General features: G+C 48.1%; 1 protein-coding gene and 2 non-coding genes across 4 annotated transcripts in view; 2 read left to right on the top strand and 1 right to left on the bottom strand.

Annotated features, from left to right (window-relative positions):
* The first annotated feature begins 2,255 nt into the window (after positions 1-2,255).
* TRNAK-UUU lies at positions 2,256-2,328 on the top strand. The gene has a single exon. It is a non-coding gene; the product is annotated as a tRNA-Lys (tRNA).
* A 274-nt stretch (positions 2,329-2,602) lies between these two features.
* On the bottom strand, positions 2,603-2,675 carry TRNAK-UUU. The gene has a single exon. It is a non-coding gene; the product is annotated as a tRNA-Lys (tRNA).
* A 9,725-nt stretch (positions 2,676-12,400) lies between these two features.
* The window catches only part of PIK3C2B (phosphatidylinositol-4-phosphate 3-kinase catalytic subunit type 2 beta), a 65,979-nt gene continuing 60,010 nt past the window's right edge, over positions 12,401-18,369 (top strand). The window contains exon 1 of one of the 2 annotated variants that reach the window (XM_042975690.1): positions 12,401-12,481. The gene's annotated coding sequence lies outside the window, so the exon portion shown is untranslated. The remainder of the gene's footprint in view (positions 12,482-18,369) is intronic. The other variant, XM_042975689.1, reaches the window with a different exon arrangement.

Raw genomic sequence — 18,369 nt, 5'->3', positions numbered from 1 at the left:
TCAGTGAAGTAGTAGGGAAGAATCAAAGGGTTTTGAGCAAAGAGAAGGCAGTCTAATATTCCTAACTTGATGGTTAAACATCCCGTCTGCACAGAGCCAATTTTAGAAACCTGTACCATTAGCCTTGGGCAGATGATTAATTCTGATGATGTGATTCTTACAGAGAATATTTGATGGTAGTCCTTGTTACTGTTTTTATTGTAGCACAAACAAGTCTAATGTGTGCTCCTTTTAGTGGGAAATTGGAACATAATTGAGCCAAACTTTAAAAAAAAATTTTTTTTTTGTTAAGTTTATATGTTTATTTTGAGAGAGAATGTGAGCAGGAAAAGGGAAGAGAGAGAGAGAGAGAGAAAATCTCAAGCAGGCTCAGCACTGTCAGCACAGAGCCCGACTTGGGGCTCAAACCCACAAACCTCGAGATCATGACCTAAACCGAAATCAAGAGCCGGATGCTCAACTGACTGAACCACCCAGGCACCCCAAGCCAAACTTTTAATAGTTCCCCCATTGCTTAGAGGATAAAGTGATTCTTTTTGTCTGGAGTTAACCCAATATTGTCAGCCTTCAAAATTCTCAACATCTTCTCGAATCCATTCAAATATGTTAAGCCTGATACAGCACAGTCACTATAGTTAAATAATGCTGTAGTGCATATTTGAAAGTTGTAAGAGAGCAGATCGTGGAAGCTTTCATCGTTATTAAAAAACGTGTTACTATGTGTCGTGATGCATGTTAACTAGACTCACTGTGGTGACATTTTGCAATATATACAAATACGGACTAGTTATGTTGTGCACCTGAAACTAATGGTATATGTCAATTAGATCTTGATAAAAAAAATAATTGTTAAAAATAAGCTAAGTGCTTGTTGAAGTGTAGACAGTGTTAGAACTCTAGCTAGAGCAGAATCTGCAGTCTGTTCTTGTTACATCTTTGCCATTAAGTCTTTATATGACTTCGTGATTGCTTTTTACTTGTCAGACACTGTTCCAAACAGTTTGGATAAACTACCTTACAAATTCTCACAATTATCCTATTGTCCTGAGACACAGAGAAGTAGTTTACTCAAGATCACACAGTGGAAGTAAGGTTTCAAACAGGTGCACCTCGATTCAGAACACAGACTTTATAGAGAGACATTTATGCTTTCAGTTTTTCAATGTACATATATGCACCTTTTTAAAAAAATTGCTTTGAAGTATTTCCTAACTTAACAATGTTTTGCATTTTCCTCAAGTCGTATTCTTCTACAGCATGATTATTAATAGCTACATAATACTCCATGTATTAAGACAGTACCATAATTTATATAGCCTTGTCTGTCATTTGCAGTATTTTCCACTTAAAATATCATGACGGTCTCTCCTGTAACCAAGTCTTTTTATATATCCCTGATTATTTCTTCAGGACAAATTCCTAAAAGTGACATTGCTGGGCCTGAACAACCACTCCTAAACTGTTGGAATTAGGCAGATGGACTAAGGGAGAGCAACACCAGCGAACACAAATTCTTTAATGTCTCACCCTGAGCCCCATGGTGGATAAGTCTCAAAGCCAGCCCTGTAGCAGAAGGCAGTGCTCAGATCACTGATGGCAGTGGAAGAGAAGAGCCTCGAATGCCATGATCAGTAAGATCTCTCTGCAGGCACGCTCAGCTTTCTTGTCTCTCTGGCTGGCAGGGCTTGTACCCCCCAGGATCACTGCTGGTGACTTCCTCCAGGGTTTGTGTCATTTAAAATTATTTGGACGTCTTCAAGGGACCTGCGGGACACTCACACTATCCCTCTGCAGGGTCCTTTCTCCCAGTTTGTACTCTGCAGTTCAACCCAGTAGCTTCCCAGCAGCATATTTATACTCTTCTCTTAGACTCTTTTCTTCTTTTCTGTTGTCGGGTCAGTTTTAGAACTGATATCCACGTGATTATCAATAATAAGAGAGACCTGATGCCACCACAACGCTTCAAAAGTGATGTACCTTGCCGTTCTCTTAATCCTGGATGTGTTGGATTGATTACAAATCAAAGAAGCCTACGTAATAATGGCTATTGGGCACATAAATACCTCTCAGTTCTGAAGTAGCTGCTAACGCTGCTGACAAGTACATGATTCAGGTCTTCTGTTTCTCTTTGTTGTAAGAATCGTGAGCTTTCTTGGGTTTAAAACGGTTTCACAAAATGTGGATGGAAGGAAGTGATTACGCAAGGTTCTTTATTCTTATGTAAGGCATTGTAATAGGAGCTTTCTCTTGTGAGAGCCCGGATAGCTCAGTCGGTAGAGCATCAGACTTTTAATCTGAGGGTCCAGGGTTCAAGTCCCTGTTCGGGCGCTTTGCTTTAACTTCTGCCTTCCTTTTTAGCTTCGATTTTTAACAATCTGAACAACACAAATTCCGTCTCACGGGGAAACCACCACACAAAAGCTTCCATATTCACCAAGAAATTGAGTTCGCGTAGTCAGTGTTTTCTTCCCTGAGAACATATTTACCTCGCATATGCTGAAAGCAAGGAAAAAAAACTCAATTTGAAGCAGAAGTTTGCTTCAGTGCTGAGATTTTCATACGGTAATATTTGGTAATGTAAGTAAGGGGCAAAAGCCACAGACGCCCGAACAGGGACTTGAACCCTGGACCCTCAGATTAAAAGTCTGATGCTCTACCGACTGAGCTATCCGGGCGCTCTTGAGAGGTCCTGCTCTTCTGTTTACTTGATATAATTCTAATAAATTACTTCTCTGGTTGAACCATATTTAAAGTATCTTTTTTAGCAAGATTTTTAAAAAGCATTTATTTTTCTATTTCCCCATTTCCTTAAGACGTGTGTTCTTGAAGTTCTTGCATATTTCATATTTGATCAATTGCCAGTATCTACTAAACTCTGAAACGAAATGGTAGCGACTTATGGGAAAGGGAAACCAACGTTAAACTTTCAGACATAGAGCTGTGACCTCTTTTTGTTACGATTCTTGTGTCTTCCGTTTATCACTTCGCCAATAGGACCTCTTAATTTTAGTTACCCCACGGAACTAGATGACCGTATCTTTCTCTTTAATGAAAAATACATTTCCATTAACTAGATGATACAGCTGTTAGATGAGCATCCCTCAGCACAAAAGAAGGAAAGACGCATTTGATTCACGAATAGAGCAGCTAATATAGGAAAATAGAAGTGACAGGGGAAAGGTGGGTCCACATTTAGACGAGAGAGAAGGAGCTTAGACTTTTAATTTCGGTTTTGACCGAATTTTTGCTTTTCCCTGCCTTCTAGGCACCTCGCAGTTTCCAGGTCAGATTCACAAAATGAGCCCTTGCAAAGCAGTGTCAGCGTGCACCAGTGGGAACAACGTGGAGTATTAGCAACATAAATCTCCAGATCAGCCTAGTTTTTCCCAAAATCAGTTTCAGCAGCCCTGACGCATGGGGTGGGGAAGGCAGGATCATGAAATTTCGAAGGCTGATAAGGGAATTCATTTTTGTTTCTGGGAACTGGAGGCTTCTGAACACAATGAACAACAAAACAGCTCAGCCTTGGTTGGAGGAATTTCTTTCCCACAATTGTCTGATTCTTTTAGAACAAAGACCAACAAATTGTGTGATCCTGAGCAGTCCTGGGTTTCCACATCTATAAAATGAGGGAAATTGATCAAATGACCTGTAAGATACCTTCTAAATCTGAAGTTTTACCATGCTCTTCCTTCTCCCACAGTGAATAAGATTAGAAGGAACAGACTCAAAATGCAACAGGAAGGAATGATTTAACTGCATATTTATTGATCATCTATTATGGCTTAGGTCCTGCACTAGCTCTGGAGTCGGAGATCTGTAGGACACGGATCCTGCTTACAGCCTGGGAAAGAAGGCAGACACGTAAGCAAACCACTTTAGCAAAGTAATAAGTGCAGCAAGACAAATTCAAGTACAGAGTGGCATAAGCATGGGCAGCAAGGCCATGGTTACCAAACCAGGATAGGGGCCCTGGAGTTTTCAGCAAGGAAAACACATGGTCAGAGTTGAATTGCAACAAATAACTGTCAGAGGTGTGCAGAGTAGATTGTAATGAGCAAGCAGACGTTTGTCATTTATTCATTCAGGCATTTCTTGAGCATCCACTGTGTTAAATAAGGAAAACTCCTCGCTCTGTTTTTATGAATGAGATGTGGAAACGTGCGATACCTAAATTTGTTTAAGGAGGGGAAATGGTGTCTGTCTAGGCTCCCTAAAGGGGAGAGAATAGAGGGGCTTTGAAGGTTTTTTTTCCCCCTTGCCCAATGGCTTTGTTATGTGGTATTCCGTGGTAGCCCTGAGAGAACACAGCACAGATTTAATCACTCTCTCCTTTCCTTCTGTTTAAAGTTCAATAGACTGGATAGGATTGACCCATCAAGCGGCTTGTTGAATACCTACTATTTCCACAGCAGTAAACTAGACACAGTGGGAAGGAAAACACTGAACCTGGAAGGAGAGCGGGGAGTGTCAACGGGGGGTGAAGAATGGTGAATAGGTTAGTGTGGCTGGAATGGAGGGAGGTAGAGACAGGAGGTGCCAGATTGGAGACAGCTGACCAGATTTATCTGGGGCCGGCGAGAAAAATTGTGTCATACAGGCAATGGTAAAGTTTGAAAGTTGAATCAAAAGTCTGGCTTGTTCACTTCCGACTTCGGCTCAGGTCATGATCTCGCGGTCCGTGAGTTCGAGCCCCGCGTCGGGCTCTGTGCTGACGGCTCAGAGCCTGGAGCCTGTTTCGGATTCTGTGTCTCCCTCTCTCTGACCCTCCCCCGCTCATGCTCTCTCTCTGTCTCAAAAATAAATAAACGTTAAAAAAAAAATTTTAAATTAAAAAAAAAAAGTCTGGCTTGTTCACATTGCAGTGTCACACCTGAGGTAGCGTGAACTGAATCCGCTTTTCCCCAAGTTGAATTACAAACAGGGGTGCCATCTGGCACCTTATTTACCACCATCCCTTCCGGGAGTGCCTCTTCATTTCTCACCTCGCCTAGACTGTCGAACTTAGTTCTCCCACTAGAGGGCAGTCGAATGTCACAGATTCCATATTGGGTCCTCTCCCCTCCCCACATTTCTTAAACATAATTTCCGCCACTATTTTGTCTTTTTCTAATCCAATGTTTAGCTTGGTATACTTAACAGACGGCGTTACATTAGTTTCAGGTGTTCTCCCACTAATTTTTAAAGGGATGCTTTTTACCCCCCCACTCACCCTTTAACCCCCCCCCCCCCCAACGCCGCCCGCCATTCACCAGACTCACCTGTCTGAAAATCACCATCAGTTCTGTATCAGAACCGGGAAAAGTTGTGGAGCAAGAAAGGTCTCTGCAGTTCTCACTCCTTGCCCTCTCAGTGACACCGTCCGTTACCTGGACCCTGACACAGTCCTCTTCCTACAGCTGGCAAACGTTAGCTTATGTGGTTACACCTTGAAGAGGAAACTGTTTTCACAAGTCCTTAGGGGCACCTGCGTGCAAGGTGCGGTCTTGTCCTCCTCATCCTGAGACTCCCACAGTGGCTCATGACAGGGAAAGCGTATGGATAGTTGGGAGGTGAATACAATTGTATTGAAGAGCCAGAAAACATCTCTAATGTTGACTTTTTTTTTTTTAATGTTTATACATTTATGGGGGGGGGGTGCAGAGAGAGAGAGGAAGAGAGAGAATCCCAAGCAGGCCCCATGCCGTCGTGAGATCACGACTGAGCTGAAATCAAGGGTCAGACGCTTAACCAACTGAGCCACGCGGGCACCCCTGTAACGGTGGAATTTTAGGCCAGCGGGAAAGGTTTAATTTTAAGAGGCTTTCCCAGGGCTTCCCAAACCAATGCAAGGTGTAGCTGCCTGTGCAAAGACCCCATCTTCCATCATCACTGTGTAGAGTGTTTGGAGTTGAGACCATTACAAGGTACCAGAGAGATGCATGGTACAGAGAAGTTGTTTGGTGAAGTCTTCTCTGGTGTTTGGCCCTAAAAACTCCAAACTGAGAACATCCTGGGTTTCAGGTGAGCCCTCCTACTCTTCTCCTCTCTGAGAATACAGAGAGGTTGGCAGCCCAATAATCTTGGACAGCCTCAAGAACTCAGACACTAGGATTAATATTCTCCCTGAACCAGGCAGCCCCCAAATGTTCTGGGTCATGGAAAAGGTGTAAGAGAGAAGCAGGACTGATTTCGAGGCCAGTGGGACCCAAAGGGATTGAAGTCAGTCTGATCACCGAATATTTACAGAGTTTCCCTACCCCATCTCCAGTATCCATTCACCTTTGCAAAAATATTTGGATCTCTTCAAAGAAAGTCTACTGAAGGATTTTTAAATGAAAATGGTACAAACATTGCCCTTTGCAATTTTAGCTCAAACTTGTTTTACGGATAAGCCCGGGCTCAGAGCAGAGCCCTGAGAGAACGCAGCACAGATTTAATCACCCTCTCCTCTCATTCCTTTCGACCACCTGCTCCCTAACTAGTAACCAGTTCTTCATTCACCCACTCATTCATCAAGTATATACTGAACAACAGCTTTGGATCAGGCAATGAATTAGTCCTATAAATTCAAAGGTAAACCCAACAGAGATTGCCTTGTCCTTAAGAAGCTTACACTCCAATTACCCTCCTCATCTGTCCCCTCCCCAATTCAGAAAAAAAAGCAAACAGGCAATTCTGACACTCGGTGATAAGTGTTACAATCCAGGCAGCTTTCAGGTGTATCTAGACATTGTTAGGAAGCACTCCAGGGAAGCTTCCTGGAAAGCTAATTATAGGGTGTATTAGTTTGCTATTGCTACTCTAACAAATTACCACAAATTTAGTGGATTAAAAGTTTATTATCTTAGGGGCGCCTGGGTGGCTCAGTTGCTGGAGCGTCTGACTCTTGATTTCAGCCGAGGTCACCATCTCATGGTTTGTGGGATGGAGCCCTACCTCGGGCTCTGCACTGACCACGCAGAGAAACTATTTATAAAAAGCTTATCATGTAGGTCAGAAGCCTAACACGGGGCCCACTGGGCTAAAATCAGTGTGTCAACAGGGCCATGTTCCTTTCTGAAGGCTGTTGGGGGGCATCTATTTCCTTACATTCTCCGGTTTCTAGAAGATGTTCACATTCCTTTGCTCAGAACCTCAGTTCTCCAACTTAAAAGCCACCAACGTCATATCCCTTTTACCATTCTTTCATCATCACATCTCCCTCTGGCTTCAGCTGAGTAAAGTGTTCTGCTTTTAAGGACCAGTGTGATTAGATTGGGCTCACCTGGGTAATCCAGGCTAATCTCCCCATCTGGAGGTATTTAACTTAATCATATCTGCACAATCCTTTTGCCATGTAAGATAACATATTTATACGTCCCAGGGATTGGGAAGCGGACATTTCCTCCTCAAGGGGGCCATTACTCTGCCTGCCATGTAGAAAGACAGCCACATAATGGGAAGGGCAACACAGGTGGGATTTTGGCGGGTAGGAGGCCCTTTCCAGGCAGTGGGAAGAGTGTGTAGAAAGACCCCTAGTTGGGAATCGCATGTATTCTAGAAGCAACATGGAATTTGCCTCGGAATGAGGGAGGGAGTGATTCATTCAAGCCCCATTTATTAAATGATGACATTATGGGCATTCTGAGGATACAAGATGAACACGACAGTCTTTGTCCTCCGAGGCTAGAGTGAAAAGCAAGGGCCAGATTATGAGAGGCCTTGATGACTTTCTTAAAAGTTTGAGCTTCATGCAAGAGCTATACAGAGTCATTCATCCGTTCGTTTGGCAAATTTTATTGAGCACATGCTACATACCAGGCACTGTTCCAGGCTCTGGGAAATACAGAAGTTTAAAAACTAAGGTAAAAAAAAATAATAATAAAACAATAACAATAATAATAAAAAATAAAAACTAAGGTAAAGAATCCCTGCACTGGGGCCCCTGGGTGGCTCAGTTGAGCGATCAGCTCTTGATTTCAGCTTAGGTCATGATCTCATGGTTCCTGGGTTCAAGCCCTGAATCGGGCTCTCACTGACAGTTTGGAACCTTCTTGGAATTCTCTCTCTCTCTCTCTCTCTCTCTCTCTCTTTCTCGCTCTCTCCCCTTCCCCCAAAATAAATAAACTTTAAAAAAAAAAAATCCCTGCCCTCATGGAGGAGACAGGCTAGTTGATGTTAAGGAAGGGAAGCAGATGTCTGCTTTAGAAAGATCATTCTGGCTAGGGTGTTGGAAAAGAGACAGGACTGGAGCAAGACTAGAGGTAGCCCAGCCCCTTAACCCCCTTCCTCAAGATTCATAGCCTTTCCCCACCTTCACATCCCTCCCTGGCCAGTTCCTGTTTTGTCAGGAACCCTCTTTCCCCTTTATCCTCCAAGGGTACCTATTCTGCAACACCGCCGAGCTCCCCGCCCCCAGCCCTGATTGAACATTCTACACCTGGGCTTCCCAGTGCTGCAGAAGAAAATGATGAAAACGTTAATACCCTAGCCACTACATATCAGAATATCTGATTCCAGCCACATCCTCCACCCTGCTGACAATTCCATTCCCTCTCTAAGAAGCTACCGCCCTCATTCCTTGCCTGAACCACTTTCCTGAACTCCTCAAGCCCAGCTTGACCCCCTTCTCTCTCAGGAGATTACCTACAGACCGACCGTCAGGTAGCAGCCAGTTAGCGCCTAACCTCCAGGCTTACCGATCTACACAAACATCTGCGGGTGCACCCTTCCTCTGAGATATCCCAGACAACCCCACCCCCCTGTGTCCGGATCCCGTCTCCTCTGCGACATTTTTCATTAATCATCTCTCTATCTCCTTGGTCTCCCCCCTCAACATATGAGCATGTTTAAGCCTTCCCTTCTGAAAAAGGAAAGACATAACAAAAATCTTTCCCTTGATCCTGCAGCCCTCCCCCCACCCAATTGCCTTACATTTCTCCTTTCCTTTAACTCTCAACCTTCTAGAAAAAAGTGCTCAATGCTATTTTCGGTCTCTTGTATTCCTTAACCCACCGGAGCCTGGTGTTACTGTGACTGTTCTCACACCACGGGTCCCAGTGACTTTCCTGCCAATCCAACGGGCACTTTCCGGCCCTGCCTCCCCTGGATGTCCCCGCCACACTGGTGTTCCGGTCACTTTCCTGACACTTCCTCCCACCCTCCTTTCTGACACCCTATGGTCTCAGTTTTTTCCCCTGTCGACGTGGTTGTTTCTTCTCCATTTCTTTTGCAGGGCTCTTGCTTCCTCTGTACGCCCATCTGGGTGATCTCACGCATGCCCACAGCTTTGCCGACCATCTATGACCTGAAGAGTCCAAAATTCCTGTCATCTGTCCGTGCCTCTGCTCTGACTTTAGCTTCAGAAATCCACTGTCTGTTAGACAACCTCACCTAAACATTCCACAGGTTCCTCAAACCCAACGTGTGCAAAATTAAACTCACGTTTGCTCCCCCAACACCTGGGCCCTGTCTTACGTAGTCCCCTACTTAGTGGAGGGGCAGAGAGAGAGGGAGACACAGAATCGGAAGCAGGCTCCAGGCTCTGAGCCATCAGCCCAGGGCCCGACGCGGGGCTCGAACTCACGGACCGCGAGATCGTGACCTGAGCTCGGACGCTTAACCGACTGAGCCACCCAGACTCCCCTATTATCAAATATTATTGCTGTGACTTCCTAACCATCTCTCGTACCTGTCCTTTCCTTTTCATCCTCATTGCCACAGCCCTGGCACATCAGAGATTCTCTGATCTTGCACTCTGAACATAGCCATGGCCTCCTAAGCTCTCAGCCTGTTCTCCTAACCTGGCAGGGAGCAGATGGCACGCTCCAATCTGAAGAGACAATTTACAAAGAGTCAGCAGGGTGAAGGAAAGCCACATGAATAGTGTGCAGTACTTTGGGGCCAGCAGGAAAGCAAGTTTCCACCCCCAGGCCTGCGAAGGCAAAGGAACTGAGAAAAGGGAAGGAAGAGAGGGAGAGGGAACCACCTAGGGGGAGCTGTGAACTTTGGTTGAGGGTGGCAGCCAGCCCACAGTGACTCCAAAGAGAAGGAAATCCCGAGAAACAAATATCCAGACCTCTTTGACCTCCTTCCTTCCAATCTCCTGCCAGGGCTCCCCAGTGGCCACGCCCTACTAGGAAGCCAGAGGGTCAAGATTGAGTCTGCAGGAGCAAAGGGAGGACACACAGTGCATCTTCCAAATCCTTCCTCCCGTGTAACATGCCAGAGGTTTTTCTGGTCAGATCGTTCCCAGCTCCACTTGTCTACCCCCTGGGTTCTCTGTCACCTGCAGGACAAAATCTAAACTTTTTGGCATGTCCTGATTTCTCTTATAAGGACATTTTTCTCCCCACCAAAGTGCGTTATAAAGCCTTTGATAAGACGTTCAACCCAGTGACCCAGGCCTCTTTCCTGTTAGCTCTCCATTTGGGACTTTTCACTCCAGCAACACAGATGCTGGTGGCCCACAGGCTCCTCTGTTCTCAGGCCTCTGAGCTTAGCCCAATGACAGGCAAACAGTAAGCTGTCACGAGTATTTGCCTTGCCAACAAGTGGTGAATGGGGGAGTAAATAAACACGTGTTTTTATCCCCCGTGGCTCTCGAGGATCGGGACTAGGATCATGTGTACATTATGATGTACGTGCCGCATTCTGTCTAGCCATTAACAAGTTTCACTCACATTCTCTCATTCGAGCCGCATAACAGCCCGGAGTAGGAAGTGAAGCTGATATTACTGATGCTTAAGAGGGTGGAGGGGGCTACGCAAGGTCACCTGGCAGAGGGCCGAGAGAAATGCAAACTTCTCCTTCTCATTAGGGATCCTTTGCATTCACTCAGATTTCATCTTACATGAGAACAAAATAATACCCCAAGAAATCCTTGTGAACCGCAAAGTCACTTTTCATATTGTTCCCCCCCTGCCCCCTGCCCTCCACGTAGGACGTCCTCCGGTTATTCAAATTCCCTTCCTAATAAATATCCTCTTACTGAGCTCTGGAGTCTCTTCCAATTCTACAACTATGAATCTAAGTATCGTGTTGGCTTTGTTGCACAGTTTTGTATTAATGAGGAAAATTTAAAGGCCCTGTATCTTATTAAAAAGGCCCTTCTGACATTTTTTTAAAAAGTAAAACTCTAGTAAACCCTAAATAGACTGAAATAGTAGCATTTCAATAAATATTTCCTTGAGACCAGGGAAGGGGTAGGTTGGCAGACGTTTCCATGGGATTCCCCTGGCTGGGGAGGGCTAGGCTTCTGAGGGAGGCTGGGAGCCTTGAGACCCTGGACACCTGAAGGGGACTGCAGAGCGGGGGGCCTGGGCGTCGGGTGTTGATCCTCACAGACCCGCCAGAAAGGAAGGAGGGCCCTGGGGGAGAATGGGATACAAGTGTGAGGAAAATGTACTTTGAGATCAGGGATCATAGTTACTATGCCAAGCAAATGCAAGTGAGGAGCTGGCCAATTCTCGTTTCTTTTGGGTGGAGTCTTTAGGAAAATTCTTCTAGAGACCACTGCTCAAAGAAAGGCACTCGGAGTAAAAATGTTAAACATGACCTACTGAATTGAAAGAAGCGGGCTTTTTCCCTACCATAGTTGGGGTGGAGGCCGCTCTACCTCCCCCACCCCTACTAAGGGTTGCTATTCTCTGGGGTTCAGGTGGGACGACCCACTTGGGCGAACCGAAAACCCAACGAGGCTGAGCGCACAGCGCGGTGACAGCTCCCCCTCCGCCGCTCTCAAGGTAGGGACTTCGGCGGGCGTCGCAATCCTGATAAAGATGGGGGCGGAGGGGGGATGTCCTCGAACCGCTAAGTGGTTCGTTTTCAGCCGAAGGACCTGGCGTGCATCCGACCCGGAGCAAAGGGGCCCCCGCAGGGAGAAGTAACGACCATCCGCAGAATCCTCCCCCGGGCGGGAAGCGGCAGCGCGGGCAGTCGGGTTCCCGAGCACAATCGGACGCCAGCGCGCAGCTCGCCCCCGCGCCCCCGCCGGGAGGGAAGGAGGGAGGGAGGGAGGCGGGAGGCGGGAGCGAGAGGTGGAGGGCGGTCAGGGTTCCGGGGCCCGCCCCGCCCTCGCGCTCGCCGCCGACTCGGCGCTGCGGGCTGGAGCGGGCGGCCGGGCGGCTGCCTGTCCAGGCCGGGGCTGGCCGCGCCTCGCGTCGCCGTGCAGTGCGCCGGGTCTCCGGGAGATGGCTTCTCCGCTCCCGCCCGCTGCTCCCGCTATTGTCTCGCCCGGGGTGGCCTGACTCTGCGGGCTCGCGCACGCTCGTGGCCCGGAGGGCTTCCCCCGCGCCCCCCGGAGCCGGTCCCGCGTCCTCCGCTGCCTCCCCGCCAGCCCCCGGCTCCCTCCTCCCCCCTCCCCACCCCCACCCCCCCACACCCGGGCCGGCGCTCGTGGCTCGCGGAGAGGGGAGCGGCGCGCGCGGGCGCGGGGACGCCTGGAGCTGCGGGGCCGGCAGCCCACGTCGCCGAGCACGCGACACGTCGGGTCTCGCAGGGAAGCCCGCAGCGAGCACAGGTAGGACGCGCATCCGGCCGGGAGCCGCCGCCCGGGGTCTGCAGATTGCCCGCCGAGCCGAGGGAGCGGAGGTCAAGGGGCTCTCCCTCCAACATGGCAACAGCCGAGGTGCAACAATGGAAGGAGCCGCGGGTTCCCGGCGGCCGGCAGAGCTGCGGACGCGGTGGCAGCGAGAGCCCCGGACCGCGGCGCCCTGCAGGTTGCCGGCTCCCTCCGCCACCCCGCCCCAGCAGTTTCGGGGTGTCTCGGGTCCCCGCTTCTCACCCCTTTCCCACCCCTTTCCTCTAAACACACTTCCTGCCCTCCAGCTGCACGGCGATCTGAAGCAACCAATGGTTTGGGGGTTTAAGATGAGAAATAAAAAGCAAAACCTGCCCCGGAGTGGGGGTGGTGGGGATGGTGCTTTCTGTTGCGGTGGGTGAAAAGTCAGCATGTAGCCGGGGGAATGTATACATTTTCTGGCCAGACGGATGGCCGACTTGGCTTCTCCCTTATAAGGGTACTGCAGCACCAGGAGAAGCTTGGGGGAGAGAGAGGGACCCTCAGGCCTGACTTTCCGGGCCCTCCGCGGAGGCGCTGCTCTCCTGGCTGGTACTTGTCTCTCATTTTCAGCTCCCGACATCGGCGACTTTGATGTTGGGGAGTTATGGCAGCTGCAGGAAGCCCTGGGGACGCTGCCAAGCAGGGGTGGGGTAGGGTGGGGAGCCAAGGGGCTTGGCCAGCTCCCGGGTTGTGAGAAGAGGTTCCCGAATGTATGAGGTTAGTGCACACACCCTAATTGGCTGAGGGTGTGTGTGTGTGTGTGTGTGTGTGAAGAATCTGCCATTGCTCTTATTCCCCGGGCCAACCTTCTCTCCCTCTGTCCCCACCCCCTTTTGGGGTCTTTGTGACTTCCCTGTCCCAGTCCCACCAGCCACGCCTGGAATGGAATCTCTATTGTCTCCTGCTGCCCTGATGTGTTTTTTTTTTTTTTTTTTTTTCTCCTTCTTCTCAATTCCGCTGCTGAATTTTGTACCCTGTGCTGGCTGGTCCCAGCATGGCACCAGATTCCTTAGCACACAGCTACCCCGGCTTCCAGAAGTGGGCCAACGCTGCCCCTCCTTCTTTCTCTAAACTACCTGACTGTCTGGGATGGGGCCAAGCAGATGTAAGCAATTTGCGCCGAATTCCAAGCCTGTATCAGTTGCTGAATGAAAACTTACTCCACTGCCGCACCAGGCCTTGGAAAGATATCGGAAGACCCAGTGTTCCAGAGGGTGGTAAACCTGATCCCAGGTTACTCCTCCTCCCCCAGTTCCAGCTGTGCATCCTACAGCAGAGAGGTTAGGAGGCTACACAGTTACATCTCCTCCAGAGCCTGGCAGTCGCATCCGGGGTTGTGTCCATGGAAAAATTAAGTAGAGGCATATTTTATAGCTCTGCCTGGCAGCCAGCGTCCGAGGCGATGGTGGCTCCGAGCCGGAGCCCTGGACTGAGGCTGTGGCTGCTTCTCCTTTGGCCTTTGGGTGAGCTCAAGGTTTGATTTCCATGGCTCTGAGTTTACTGCTGAGTGTGCATGGGTGTGTGTGTGTCTGAATTTGATCAAGCTCTCAGCCCTGGCCAGAAGGGAGCTTGTGCGTTTCCCTCTCCCTGGAAGCTTCAGTGAGGGAGGCCCGTGGGTGTGCTGGATTTTCCCTGGGGTGCTCCCTCGGGATTGCCCAATGACCTGGAATTCTTCTGGTCTTTGCCATGACATAGTGGCCCTCTAGCAGGCACCCCACAGCCTTGTGGACCTTTGAACCCCTCTCATTGGTTTCCTCACCCCACCTGGGCCTGGCACTTTGCAGGTACCTCATATGGATGGGCCTTCAGCCTGGACAGCCCTGCCGCAGCCAGCAGGGAGAAAAATGAGAGAACTCTGTTGCCTTTGGGGGGTTCGTGACTGGCCATAAACTTCAGGCTCCTCACGATGCCAGGATGTGAACTTGGACGTGACAGTGCGGAGTAGTAGAGAAAAGGGTGGGTGGCTTGGGGGTCAGGAGGCTTTCAGTCCTTGTGTGACTGACTTCCTAGCGCTGTGAGCATGGACAGCTTGTGAACCTAAGACTTAGTTTGCTTATCTGTAAAATGGGGAAAAAATAATACCCTGGGCTCACAAGGTTGTTTTAAGGGTGAAATACATTGCTTCCCGTGAACTGAATAAAATCATGTGTGCAGAAGCACTCTGAAAGCTGCAGAGTACTATAGCAATGTGCGTTATTCACTCTTGAGTTTAGCCTTGGTAACAACAAAGGAGGGAGAGCTGGTGGGGGTTGGGGAAGGAGTGGGAGAAAGGGATGGAATAGAGAATGTTCTAGGACATGGGAAGAGTGATCTGATGATACCAAGATAGCTATGTTTTGGGTTACTTCTCTTTTTTTGGAGGGGGGGTTACTTTAAAAAGGGCAGGATGGGAGCTAGGAGAGAAGAAAAGGCTGCTTAATAATATTTGTAGGGAAGTGGGGAGACATATACCGCCCCCCACCCCAAAGGCTGGCTACTGTCCAAAGAGGAGTGCTGAGCTGGCAAATAATATAATAGCTAACGTTTACTGATGTCAGTCAGCTAGTTAATGACAGAGGAGGGATTTCAAGCAGGCTGTTTCACTCCAGACCCTGTGCTCATAACCTTGATGTCACTATCAGGGAGATGTTGGGTCTTGGGAGAATGGAAAGGGATTAGCAGAGTCACGGAATTCATTCACACTGGCTTCCCTTGGATTCGCATGCCCCTGACATGTCACCAGACTGGGACATACCTTAGACGATAAACTTCTCAAGGGCAAGGGCCCAGCATCGCATCTCCTTAATTCCCAGGTATTTGGGGGTCGAGGGTGAATTCCTTGGGTTTCTACCTCACAGCCTTTCTCTGCTTTCTCATTTGTATCCCTACCTTCAGTGTAAGGAGAAGGATGGGAATAATGAAGTCAAGCAATTTTGCTACCTTCTGGGCAACACTAATACCGTTTGGGAATTGAGGTGCTCTGGGAAACTGAGGCAAATCTTTTGTTTTAGTATTTCTATATCTGCTTTATTTTGTGTCTTTTTTATTTAGGAAATTATTATTTTATTTAGGAATTTAGGAAATTATTATTATTTTATTTAGGCATTTAGGAAATTATTATTCTTGCATATCCTACGTATGACTTTTAGAACCGGAAAGGACTTTGGAGATCGATGCCCTGAGAAGTGACTCTCCCAAGGTCATGCAGTTAGTGATGCTGGAACTTTACGCTTGCCCCACAGATCACAAGATGACCAATGACAGGACCTGCCTTTTGGCACCTTAGAGTTGTGTGCAGACGATTGGGAAATTCTCTTAGAACACTGGTCATGGAATTCACTCACCCCAAATTTCTATGTCGGTGAAAGAGATTGAGGACACAGAAGACACCATTTGTGCATCGGGGCAGAGGCCTTCAAGTTCTGGAGAAGGAAGAGGAAAGAGGTTCTTGATATTCCTGAGGCAGAATGCAGAACTTGTGACTGAAGGAATCTTGCAATTCACGCCTTCCTCTTTTGGGATACTTCCTGTAGGAAGTCTCATCCAGCAGAGGCTCCATGGCGTTTCAAAGAGGAGCCAAAGGTCATTTGTCTCTTCAGAAAATGTTTTCCTTTCACCAAAATGTTATGACTCCTGCCTCTCTTCCTTGCTGAAAACGCTGGTCAATTCTCTTCTTCCTGGACCTTTCTCTCGAGCCACCCCTAGTCACTGAGAGTCATCTCCTGGGTAATAGTTTTCTTCTCTGCGCTTCTTCCTGCCATGATTTGTGCATCCTCTGTCTCTGCTCCTGAGGGTCCTGTCCTAATGGCTAGATTCCACTTTGTCTCCTCTCCTGTATTCTCCCCAGAGGGAGGTGGGTGTCCGAGATGAGAGCTGCTGTGCTCACATGGCCGGTTGCCCAGGTCCCATGCCTGGCTAAGCCAGGCCCACCAGGAGTTAACGCTATGGAGGCATCCTTTTCAGCCAAGTTCTTCTATCTCAGAGTAGTTGGTCCGCTTGGTAGCAAACCAGAAGACGTAAGGGGAGGGGCAAAGGGGAAGGAACCAAGGAGATTCCATTTCAGGAAATGCTACAGCTTACCTTGCTAGCGAGAAGAAATAGATATGAGCCTTTCTTGTCTTAGGTCGCAGGCTAATCTAGAATGTAGGTAGGTGTAATGATGGGGCTCTTCCAGGGTCGAGACCCCTCTTGAGAGCCCCCCTTTTCTGAAAGCAGGGCATCTGCCACATTCCTGATTCGCCCTGCTGTTACCCCTTCCTACAGGTAAATAAAGGAAGTTAAACTGACAAGGAGCACCTGTAAAGTGCACTTAATGCTGACCAAAACTGGAGAGATTGCAAATTGGGTATTATGGGAAGCTGGGAGAAGACATCTATATTATTTTCCCCAAGAATATTATGGCCAGGATTTCAGATTTCTGCTCTAGACCTTAAGAAGGCAGATTATTATTTTTTTAAATTTTTTTTTAATGTTTATTTATTTTTGAGACAGAGAGAGACAGAGCAAGAACAGGGGAGGGTCAGAGAGAGAGGGAGACACAGAATCGGAAGCAGGCTCCAGGCTGTGAGCCATCAGCACAGAGCCCGACGCGGGGCTCAAACTCAAGGACCACGAGATCATGACCTGAGCCGAAGTCGGCCGCTTAACCGACTGAGCCACCCAGGCGCCCCAGATTATTATTTTTTTTAAGTAAGAGAGAAGTTAGATGTAGTTCCCTGACAGGAGACTTTGAAACATAGAGTGGTTCCGAAGGGATAGCCAAGTCTCCCAAGTGCAATTTTGATGACGCTGTTGCAGACCGTTTCAGCAAGGAAGGTGAAAAGGAGCCACCTGAGCTCAAGTTCAAGTACCACGAGGCAAGAGCATATGATGAAGAATAACCACCGGCACTGAGTGTCCACCTGTAGCTATTTTTTGTTTTTGAGGGTTTTTTTGTTCTTGTTTTTAGTTTTTATTTTAATCCCTGTTAGTTAGCATACCGTTTTATATTAATGTCAGGTATTGTCCGCCTGTAGCTTCTCAAACGTTATCTGTACTTTCCCCTTCCCCTAACCTTGGAGAAAACCGCGATGATGAAATGGTCTCCTCCCCTTTCACCGATGTGCGACCTGAGGTTGCGGTTAGGTTTAGTTCAAATTAAGATTCCGAAACATGCCGAAGGTTGTAGGACTAGTTAAAGAAGAAGCAAAGTTTGAGTCCAGGTCAGGAAACTTCCAGCACCTGTGTTTCTTCCCTTGGTGCTCCCCTGAGGGGACCGCTGAGAAGAAGTGTCAGTGAGCCCCAAGTTCTGAATGAGACAGGGCTTCCCCAAGAGTCCGCTGACAGAGTCTGTTGACAACAGAAATGGTTGTTTTCAAAGCCATCTGTGGTGAAGCTATGGTCACAAAGGGAGATAAGTCAGAGAATGTTTAAAAAAGAACTCATTCATTCAGCAGATGTTTTTTGAGGGCTTACTAATAATGACTTTAGGTGCTTTCAGTGATGAGGACTGATAGCCTTCCAGAACTTACAGTTGAGTGGGGAATACAGACAAGTAAATGGGCTGTGTGTTGGGGGCGGGGTGGGGGGTGAAGCATGGGATGCTTTGGAAACTCATAAGTGGGACACTTGGGGTAGTCAGACGTCCTAGAAGAAATTAAATGTTAGTCAAGGGGCTCCTGGGTGGCTCAGTCGGTTAAGTGTCCGACTTCGGCTCAGGTCATGATCTCACGGTTCCTGAGTTCGAGCCCCGCATCGGGCCCTGTGCTGACAGCTCAGAGCCTGAAGCCTGCTTCTGATTCTGTGTCTCCCTCTCTCTCTGCCCCTCCTCTGCTCATGCTCTGTCTCTCTTTCAAAAATAAATAAAAACATTAAATGTTAGCAAGATC

The sequence above is a fragment of the Panthera tigris genome, chromosome F3 (genome assembly GCF_018350195.1).
Source record: "Panthera tigris isolate Pti1 chromosome F3, P.tigris_Pti1_mat1.1, whole genome shotgun sequence".
Lineage (NCBI taxonomy): Eukaryota > Metazoa > Chordata > Mammalia > Carnivora > Felidae > Panthera > Panthera tigris.
Note: the sequence above shows the minus strand (reverse complement) of the source record. Positions and strands in the feature narration are given on the sequence as shown.